Below are 10,763 nucleotides of genomic sequence, written 5' to 3' on the forward strand. Positions count from 1 at the left end.
AAAAATTTCCTCCTGGGAAATTTACCTATGTTACATCTTTTCAACAATTTTGAGATTTGAAGGAGAGATGAGTAGAGTCTATTGTTTGGACTGAGAATGTTTAAGGCATCTGAAATTTGAATAGGCTAACAATCTGATCATTCCTGTAGAGGTGATGTGAACAAATGAAACTCACAATTAATTCAAAATCCACGTGATCCTATTTATAATTGATCTCTTCTTAGCCTTTTGACTGGAATCACTTGTATATAATTTGTGATTGCTCCCCTTTGAGTCTTCTGTTGACTTACGATAGAGGTGCAACAGATCATCTTATAGTTGTCAGGAACAAGGAAAAGCAGAAATTGAGAGCCAATTTAAGGTTATTCCTAAGGAGTTATATTAGGAAACTAAAAATGCGTGACAACAACCACCCATAAGATGATCTCACATTGAGAGACGATCCTTAGAATCTCAAATATTTGTTTAAAATGAAGAATTTTGGTATGATATCCCCAACTGGCCTGAGGACAGGCAACCAATGTCAAATACGGTAGCTTTTCCCCAACTATGTAATGACTAGACAAACAAATCCTACTTTTGAATTTAGAAGGGGAATTTTAGGTTTGGATGGTTGAGGCTAGTTCATTACCAACCTCCTAACTGGTCTTCCCATCTGGAGTCTTGTCTCTCTCAAATTCATGCTGATACAAGGGCTAAGATGACACATGTATTTATGACACAGTCTCCTAGCACCACGCACCCCAAATAATGTCCGTCTTCTCAGCTAGACTGAAAGTTTAGTCGTGGCAAGGGCTGTCTTATTCGTCTTCAGAGCTCTAATGTTTATGCTTGACTATACTGGATTTCAAAAAGTGTTTGCCAAATAAGCAAAATTCCAAGAACTGGTCATAATGTAATACTAGGGGGCGCTAGTAGGTGGCGCCAGGTTTTTTTGAGCTGAATGTTTTAAATCTCAGAATATTTGAGAAAAGAAATTCAAGAGCACAGGGGCATTTAGACCACAAAAGCAACCTTACTAATTGACACACTCACACGGGGACCGGGAAGAGATACACCTGTAAAGGTGTATTACCCAAAGAGCCCCCTGTGAAATCTAACTGTTAAAAGAAAGTCCCTCTCTGAGAAATCCCTTTCTGCAAGATTTTAGGACCCAAAGTTGAATTTATGCCATTGTGTGGCGTCAGTAACTCTTTCCATGGTGACTTCTAGAAATGTGAACCTGCCCTTTATAAAAAGCTGTGTCTAAATTGTCCCCTAGTTTACAATGAAACTATGCACAGACCTAAAATAATCGAATATGAAAATTTCTTACACTTAAATGTCAGAAAAGCTCATATAATTTTTTAAACTAAGGAACCTAAGTAGAAGTGATTTAAAAATATTTGTTGACGTATGAAAGTTTTAAAATTTGACTTTGGTGCCACGAAGACATCTAGAGACACTGATATCTAAATTCTCTATATTTCCTGGAAAATCTAAAGCCCGGATAATTAATGAATTACTCAACTCATATGTACCCAGGGATTAAGTGTTATGTGAACCAGCTTTTAAATCCCTTCCGGAAAGAGAGGATTCTTTAAATTGTGGGTGGGCTAAGTAGCCAGGGAACAGTTCAATTTAACAAACATTTATCGAATGCCCGCTATGGACCAGGCACAGGGTTAGGTATTAAGTAGCCTCTGTTAAAATATAATGAACTTTACTTTTTAGCTATAAAAATACTCATTGTGCAGCGCTAGAAAATTAAGAAAGGATAATAAGAGTACCCATAATACAACCGCCCAATGATAGCTGCTCTTAATATTGTGGTGTACGTCAATCTAAATTTCTTCCCCGATGGTGTGGTTTTTTTTTTTTTTGGCTGTGTTGGGTCTTCGTTCCTGAGTGTGGGCTTTCTCTAGTTGCAGCGAGCAGTGGCTACTCTTCATTGCAGCGTGCGGCTTTCTCACTGCGATGGCTTCTCTTGCTGCGGAGCACGGGCTCTAGGTGCATGGGCTCCAGTAGTTGTGGCACGCAGGCTCAGTAGTTGTTGCTCACGGGCTTAGTTGCTCCACAGCATGTGGGATCTTCCCAGAACAGGGATCAAACCCGTGTCCCCTGCATTGGCAGGCAGATTCTTAGCCACTGTGCCACCAGGGAAGTCCCCCTCAATATTTTTTTAAAACCTAAATTTTTAAACTTCATTATAAAGAACTTTTTTCCCACTTAGCATTTTAACAAAAAATTTCTCAGGTTACTAAAAAGCTTCCTAAACAAAATTTTAATCTCATGTAAGAATGTATGTATTTTTAAGGCTTTGTTACCTGTTGTCAAATTAACCTACAGAAAAGTTGCATCAATTGACACACCCACCAGTAAAATATAAAATTACTCACTTCCACACATCTTCATTAATGGATATTAAGATTCCTTTAAATATTTGCCAAAATGATGTGCAAGGCTTATTATCTTGAGTTTTTCCCTATTTTCTGTCTTACATTGCAAGTTAGAGTTAATATTATTGATTTTCATATGCTTAATGATACTCAATGCTACTCCTTTTATAAATTTCCTCTTCAATTTCAAACTAAGCTTTCTATTAAAATGAAATTTTAATGTGAAAAAGGAACTCATCCTTTGCTTATTGATTTGTTAGAATTCTTTGTATTTTAAGGGTGTTGAGTCTTTGTCTTAGGTGTTGAGATTTTTGAGTTTTTTTAAAGTACAGACGCTTTAGATTTTTGTATAGTTGATCATTTTCTTTTTGTTTTCTACTTGTGGTATCATGCTTAGGAAAGAATTCCCCACTTCAATATTATATTCATTTGTATTTTCTTTTAGTTTAATGTTACTTCTTTTAAAATCTTTAGTATGACTGGAATTTAACTGGTACAAGGAATAAGGGAGTATCTATTTTTTTATTCTTAATAAATGCTTACCCACTTCACAAACCCACTTACTAGTCATCCCCCACAAAAGTAATAATTAAAGTACCACCTTCTTCATATAGTAAATTCTAATATATACTTTGATCTATATTTGGATATCTTTTTTTCTCCACTTATCTGTTTATCTGTTTTGGCCCTGGAATCATACTTTTTGATTGTAAGTATATGACATATTTTAACATCTTTTAGGGCAAATTTCTCCTGATTGCATTCTTTTTTTCCAAAAGTTTAAAGAATGTTCTCATACATTTATTCATCTAGATAAATTTTAGAAACACTCAGTCATATTCCCAAAAAAATCCCATTGGAACTTTTTATTGAATGTCATTATATGCACATGTTAACTCGGAAAAAATTGGCAGCTTTACAATATTGAGTCTTCTCACTCAGAAATTTTATTCAGATCTTCTTTTATGTCCCCTGACATCCAAAGGATTTGCAGTTTTCTTTCTCATATGGGTCCTGCATGTTTCGTATAAAACTTATCCCAGATTTTCTGTAATCGTACATCAGATCACTTTTTATCACATTTCTAATAATTTACTGTTGATAATGACACTTGGGTATAATTTTCTTTTCCTGTATTTTCAAACTGTCTCTTTAGGGTAAAACCAGAAAAAATGGGATAACTTGGCATAAGACTATGGATACATTGAAGGACTCTGGCCAAAGTGCTTTAAAATTTTCACACCACAATTAAAATATTTAAGAGTCCCTGTTTCATACCACCCTGAACTATTCAGTGTTATTTTTGTAAATCAACAATTAATTTTGAAGGAAACAGTATATTCTTGACTTTTAATTTACTACTTCTGAAGGTGACCATTTTCACATAAGTTTCGGTCATTTTTCAGTCATCTGCATAGAAGACAATGCCACGGATTGGTAGGTGGTAGATGACATTTACAGAACTAAAATGCCATTGGCTGAGAAAAATAGAGTTCACCTAGTTCAGTGATGAACTGGATAGAGGCACATTTAGTTACAGAAATAATTGAGGGTACCACTGGCATTGAGCGGGTGGGTGCCAAGGATGTTAGATGTCTAACACTTCATGGGACAATCCTGCATAATAATGAATGTCATACTGAACATTGTTACGAGTGAAAAACTTATAATATTATGTGTTTTGAATCTAATTCTGTTTTACACATACCCATTTTTGCATCATTTTCATCTATACTGAAATTGCTAGGCATGGAACTCTAATGTAAATCAAGATAACACTGTAGGCTTTCTCAGTTTGGCGAGTCTGTGAAGACCTGAGGTGCTGGGGCCACCTGGCCACCAGGAGCGAAAGCAGGTCAGAGGAGGGCACCAAGGTAGCCCTGGAGACACCTCAGTGCTGGGCAAATGACCCCTGCCCTTGGCCCCCAGGTTCCTCCTCCCCCCACCGGCCCCCAGACCCTGCCCGGCCTGTCCTGTGTGGTGCACTGGCCCACGCTGAGGTGCGCTGCGGGGCAACATGCTCCTTCGGGTTGTGAAGACCAAGATAAAGGTGCCAAGTGGATAAAATTTAAGACAGAGATCGCAGAACTGATGGGAGGAGACAAGCCGTGTGGCTGACAGGGTCTTGGTGCTCCGGCTGGGTGTCAGGCCTGAGCCCCTGAGGTGGGAGAGCTGAGTTCAGGACTTTGGTCCACCAGAGACCTCCCAGACCCACATAATATTGAATGGTGAAAGCTCTCCCAGAGATCTCCATCTCAACACTAAAACCCAGCTCCACTTAACGACCAGCAAGCTACAGTGCTGGACACCCTATGCCAAACAACTAGCAAGACAGGAACACAAACCCACCCATTAGCAGAGAGGCTGCCTAAAATCAAAATAAGGTCACAGACACCCGAAAACACACCACCGGACGCGGTCCCACTCACCAGAAAGACAAGATCCAGCCTCATCCACCAGAACAAAGGCACCAGTCCCCTCCACCAGGAAGCCTACACAACCCACTGAACCAACCTTACCCACTGGGAGCAGACACCAAAAACAACAGGAACTACGAACCTGCAGCCTGTGAAATGGAGATGCCAAACACAGTAAGTTAAGCAAAATGAGAACAAAGAAATACACAGCAGATGAAGGAGCAAGGTAAAAACCCACCAGACCAAACAAGTGAAGAGGAAATAGGCAGTATACCTGAAAAAGAATTCAGAGTAATGATAGTAAAGATAATCCAAAATCTTGGAAATAGAAAGGAGAAAATACAAGAAATGTTTAACAAGAACCTAGAAGAACTAAAGAGCAAACAAACAATGATGAACAACACAATAAATGAAATTAAAAATTCTCTAGAAGGAACCAATAGCAGAATAACTGAGGCAGAAGAATGGATAAGTGACCTGGAAGATAAAATAGTGGAAATAACTACTGCAGAGCAGAATAAAGAAAAACGAATGAAAAGAATTGAGGACAGTCTCAGAGACTGTGGGCCAAGATTAAACGCACCAACATTTGAATTATAGGGGTCCCAGAAGAAGAGAAAAAAAAAAGGGACTGAGAAAATATTTGAAGACAATATAGTTGAAAACTTCCCTAATATGAGTAAGGAAATAGTCAATCAAGCCCAGGAAGCTCAGAGAGTCCCATACAGGATAAATCCAAGGAGAAACAGGCCAAGACATATTAATCAAACTATCAAAAATTAAAAACAAAGAAAAAATATTAAAAGCATCAAGGGAAAAGCAACAATTAACATACAAGGGAAAAAAAAAACATACAAGGGAATCCCGATAAGGTTAACAGCTGATCTTTCAGCAGAAACTCTGCAAGCCAGAAGGGAGTGGCAGGACATATTTAAAGTGATGAAAGGGAAAAACCTACAACCAAGACTACTCTACCCAGCAAGGATCTCATTCAGATTCAACAGAGAAATTAAAACCTTTACAGACAACCAAAAGCGAAGAGAATTCAGCACCATCAAACCAGCTCTACAATAAATGCTAAAGAAACTTCTCTAGGCACGAAACACAAGAGAAGGAAAAGACTTACAATAACAAACCCAAAACAATTAGGAAAATGGTAATAGGAACATACATATAGATAACTACCTTAAATGTAAATGGATTAAATGCTCCAACCAAAAGACACAGACTGGCTGAATGGATACAAAAACAAGACCCATACATATGCTGTCTACAAGAGACCCACTTCAGACCTAGGGACATATACAGACTGAAAGTGAGGGGATGGAAAAAGATATTCCATGCAAATGGAAATCAAAAGAAAGCTGGAGTAAAAATTCTCATATCAGACAAAATAGACTTTAAAACAAAAACTATTACAAGAGACAAAGAAGCACACTATATAATGATCAATGGATCAATCCAAGAAGAAGCTATACAAATTGTAAATATTTATGCACCCAACATAGGAGCACCTCAATACATAAGGCAAATGCTAACAGCCATAAAAGGGGAAATCAACAGTAACACAATCATAGTAGGGGACTTTAACACCCCACTTTCACCAACGGACAGATCATCCAAGATGAAAATAAATAAGGAAACACAAGCTTTAAATGATACATTAAATAAGATGGACTTAACTGATATTTATAGGACATTCCATCCCAAAACAGCAGACTACACTTTCTTCTCAAGTGCTCATGGAACATTCTCCAGGATAGATCATATCTTCGGTCACAAATCAAGCCTTGGTAAAGTTAAGAAAATGGAAATCGTATCAAGTATCTTTTCTGACCATAACGCTATGAGACTAGATATCAATTACAGGAAAAAAAAATCTGTAAAAAATACAAACACATTGGAGGCTAAACAATACACTACTAAATAACCAAGAGATCACTGAAGAAATCAAAGAGGAAATCAAAAAATACCTAGAAACAAATGACAATGAAAACACGACGACCCAAAGCCTATGGGATGCAGCAAAAACAGTTCTAAGAGGGAAGTTTATAGCAATACAATCCTACCTCAAGAAACAAGAAACATCTCAAATAAACAACCTAACCTTACACCTAAAGCAGTTACAGAAAGAAGAACAAAAAAACCCAAAGTTAGCAGAAGGAAAGAAATCATAAAGATCAGATCAGAAATAAATGAAAAAGAAATGAAGGAAATGATAGGAAAGATCAATGAAACTAAAAGCTTGTTCTTTGAGAAGATAAACAAAATTGATAAACCATTAGCCAGACTTATCAAGAAAAAAAGGAAGAAGACTCAAATCAATAGAATTAGAAATGAAAAAGAAGTAACAACTGACCCTGCAGAAATACAAAGGATCATGAGAGATTACTACAAGCAACTATATGCCAATAAAATGGACAACCTGGAAGAAATGGACAAATTCTTAGAAAAGCACAACCTTCCGAGACTGAACCAGGAAAAAATAGAAAATATAAACAGACCAATCACAAGCACTGAAATTGAAACTGTGATTAAAAATCTTCCAACAAACAAAAGCCCAGGACCAGATGGCTTCACAGGCGAATTCTATCAAACATTTAGAGAAGAGCTAACACCTGTCCTTCTCAAACTCTTCCAAAATGTAGCAGACAGAGGAACACTCGCAAACTCATTCTATGAGGCCACCATCACCCTGATACCAAAACTAGACAAAGTGTCACAAAAAAAGAAAACTACAGGCCAATATCACTGATGAACATAGATGCAAAAATCCTCAACAAAATACCAGCAAACAGAATCCAACAGCACATTAAAAGGATCATACACCATGATCAAGTGGGGTTTATCCCAGGAATGCAAGGATTCTTCAATATACGCAAATCAATCAATGTGATAAACCATATTAACAAACTGAAGAAGAAAAACCATATGATCATCTCAATAGATGCGGAAAACGCTTTCAACAAAATTCAACACCTATTTATGATAAAAACCCTCCAGAAAGTAGGCATAGAGGGAACTTACCTCAACATAATAAAGGCCATATATGACAAACCCAACCCAACATCGTTCTCAATGGTGGAAAACTGAAACCATTTCCACTAAGATCAGGAACAAGACAAGGTTGTCCACTCTCACCACTATTATTCAACATAGTTTTGGAAGTTTTAGCCACAGCAATCAGGGAAGAAAAAGAAATAAAAGGAATACAAATCGGAAAAGAAGAAGTAAAACTGTCACTGTTTGCAGATGACATGATACTATACACAGAGAATCCTAAAGAGGTTACCAGAAAACTACTAGAGCTAATCAATGAATTTAGTAAAGTAGCAGGATACAAAATTAATGCACAGAAATCTATGGCATTCCTATACACTAATGATGAAAAATCTGAAAGAGAAATTAAGGAAACACTCCCATTTACCACTGCAGCAAAAAGAATAAAATACCTAGCAATAAACCTACCTAAGGAGACAAGAGACCTGTATGCAGAAAACTATAAGACACTCATGAAAGAAATTAAAGATGATACCAACAGATGGAGAGATATACAATGTTCTTGGATTGGAAGAATCAACGTTGTGAAAATGACTGTACCACCCAAAGCAATCTACAGATTCAATGCAATCCCTATCAAACTACAAATGGCATTTTTCACAGAAGTAGAACAAAAAATTTCACAATTTATATGGAAACACAAAAGACTCCGAATAGCCAAAGCAATCTTGAGAAAGAAAAATGGAGCTGGAGGAATCAGGCTCCCTGACTTCAGACTATACTGCAAAGCTACAGTAATCAAGACAATATGGTACTGGCGCAAAAACAGAAATACAGATCAATGGAACAGGATAGAAAGCCCAGAGATAAACCCATGCACATATGGTCACCTTATCTTTGATAAAGGAGGCAAGAATATACAATGGAGAAAAGATAGCCTCTTCAATAAGTGGTGCTGGGAAAACTGGACAGCTACATGTAAAAGAATGAAATTAGAACACTCCCTAACACCATACACAAAAATAAACTCAAAATGGATTAAAGACCTAAATGTAAGGCCAGACACTATCAAACTCTTAGAGGAAAGCATAGGCAGAACACTCCATGACATAAATCACAGCCAAGATCCTTTTTGACCCACCTCCTAGAGAAATGGAAATAAAAACAAAAATAAACAAATGGGAACTAATGAAACTTAAAAGCTTTTGCACGGCAAAGGAAACCATAAACAAGAGAAAAAGACAACCCTCAGAATGGGAGAAAATATTTGCAAACGAAGCAACTGACAAAGGATTAATCTCTAAAGTATACAAACAGCTCATGCAGCTCAATATCAAGAAAACAAACAACCCAATCCAAAACTGGGAAGAAGACCTAAATAGACATTTCTCCAAAGAAGATATACAGATTGCCAACAAACACATGAAAGGATGCTCAACATCACTAATCATTAGAGAAATGCAAATCAAAACTACAATGAGGTATCACCTCACACCGGTCAGAACGGCCATCATCAAAAAATCTACAAATGATAAATGCTGGAGAGGGTGTGGAGAAAAAGGAAACCTCTTTCACTGTTGGTGGGAATGTAAATTGATACAGCCACTATGGAGAACAGTATGCAGGTTTCTCAAAAAACTAAAAACAGAACTACCATATGACCCAGCAATCCCACTACTGGGCATATACCCCGAGAACACCATAATTCAAAAAGAGTCACGTACCACAATGTTCATTGCAGCTCTATTTACAATAGCCAGGACATGGAAGCAACCTCAGTGTCCATTGACAGATGAATGGATAAAGAAGATGTGGCACATATATACAATGCAATATTACTCAGCCATAAAAAGAAATGAAATTGAGTTATTTGTAGTGAGGTGGATGGACCTAGAGACTGTCATACAGAGTGAAGTAAGTCAGAAAGAGGAAAACAAATACCATATGCTAACACATATATATGGAATCTAAAAAAAAAAAAAAAAGTTCTGAAGAACATAGGCGCAGGACAGGAATAAAGATGCAGACATAGAGAATGGACTTGAGGACACGGGGAGGGGGAAGGATAACATGGGATGAAGTGAGAGAGTGGCATGGACATATATACACTACCAAATGTAAAATAGATAGCTAGTGGGAAGCAGCCGCATAGTACAGGGAGATCAGCTCGGTGCTTTGTGTCCACTTAGGGGGTGGGATACGGAGGGTTGGGGGGAGACACAAGAGGGAGGAGATATGGGGATGTATGTGTATGTGTAGCTGATTCACTTTGTTATACAGCATAAACTAATACACCATTGTAAAGCAATTATACTCCAATAAAGATGTTTAAAAAATAAGATAACACTGTAACTTGATTTATTTGGATATTAACAAGAGTCATTCAAGTTTGAAAATCATGTCACTGATGGCAACATATTTGTTGTTGACATTACCAATACAGCACATCATTCTCAATCTGTTTTTGTAGCTGTCCCATTCACAATGATTCTAAGAACAGTGCAAGAATCTGTCTAAATTACTGAATCTTCTAGTGTAGTTATGCTCAAACACTTACATATTTTTATGTATAAAGATACGTCAGCTTATAATAAATTATTTACTTTTTATTTATCCTTAAACTTAGGTCAATTTAAACTTAGGGCAATATATTTTAATATTATTATTATTAAAATATACATAGGTTATATTTTCTATAAATATAATTTCAAGATATAAAGGGGGGAATTGCACAACATTGGCATAAAAGTGGATATTGACATCTTAAAATATTAACACCCAAAACCAAATTTATATCAGGAAATCAAAAATTGTTCAGTATTAGAAAATATTTTAATATAATTCACAATACTAATAGATTTAAGGAGAAAAATCATATGACTATCTCGATAAATGCTGAAAGCCTTTGAAAAAATTTAATACTCATCCCTAAAAATTCCTGAGAAAACAGAAATGGATTAAGACTTCC

The sequence above is a fragment of the Balaenoptera borealis genome (assembly GCF_965194805.1).
Source record: "Balaenoptera borealis genome assembly, chromosome: 18".
NCBI lineage: Eukaryota > Metazoa > Chordata > Mammalia > Artiodactyla > Balaenopteridae > Balaenoptera > Balaenoptera borealis.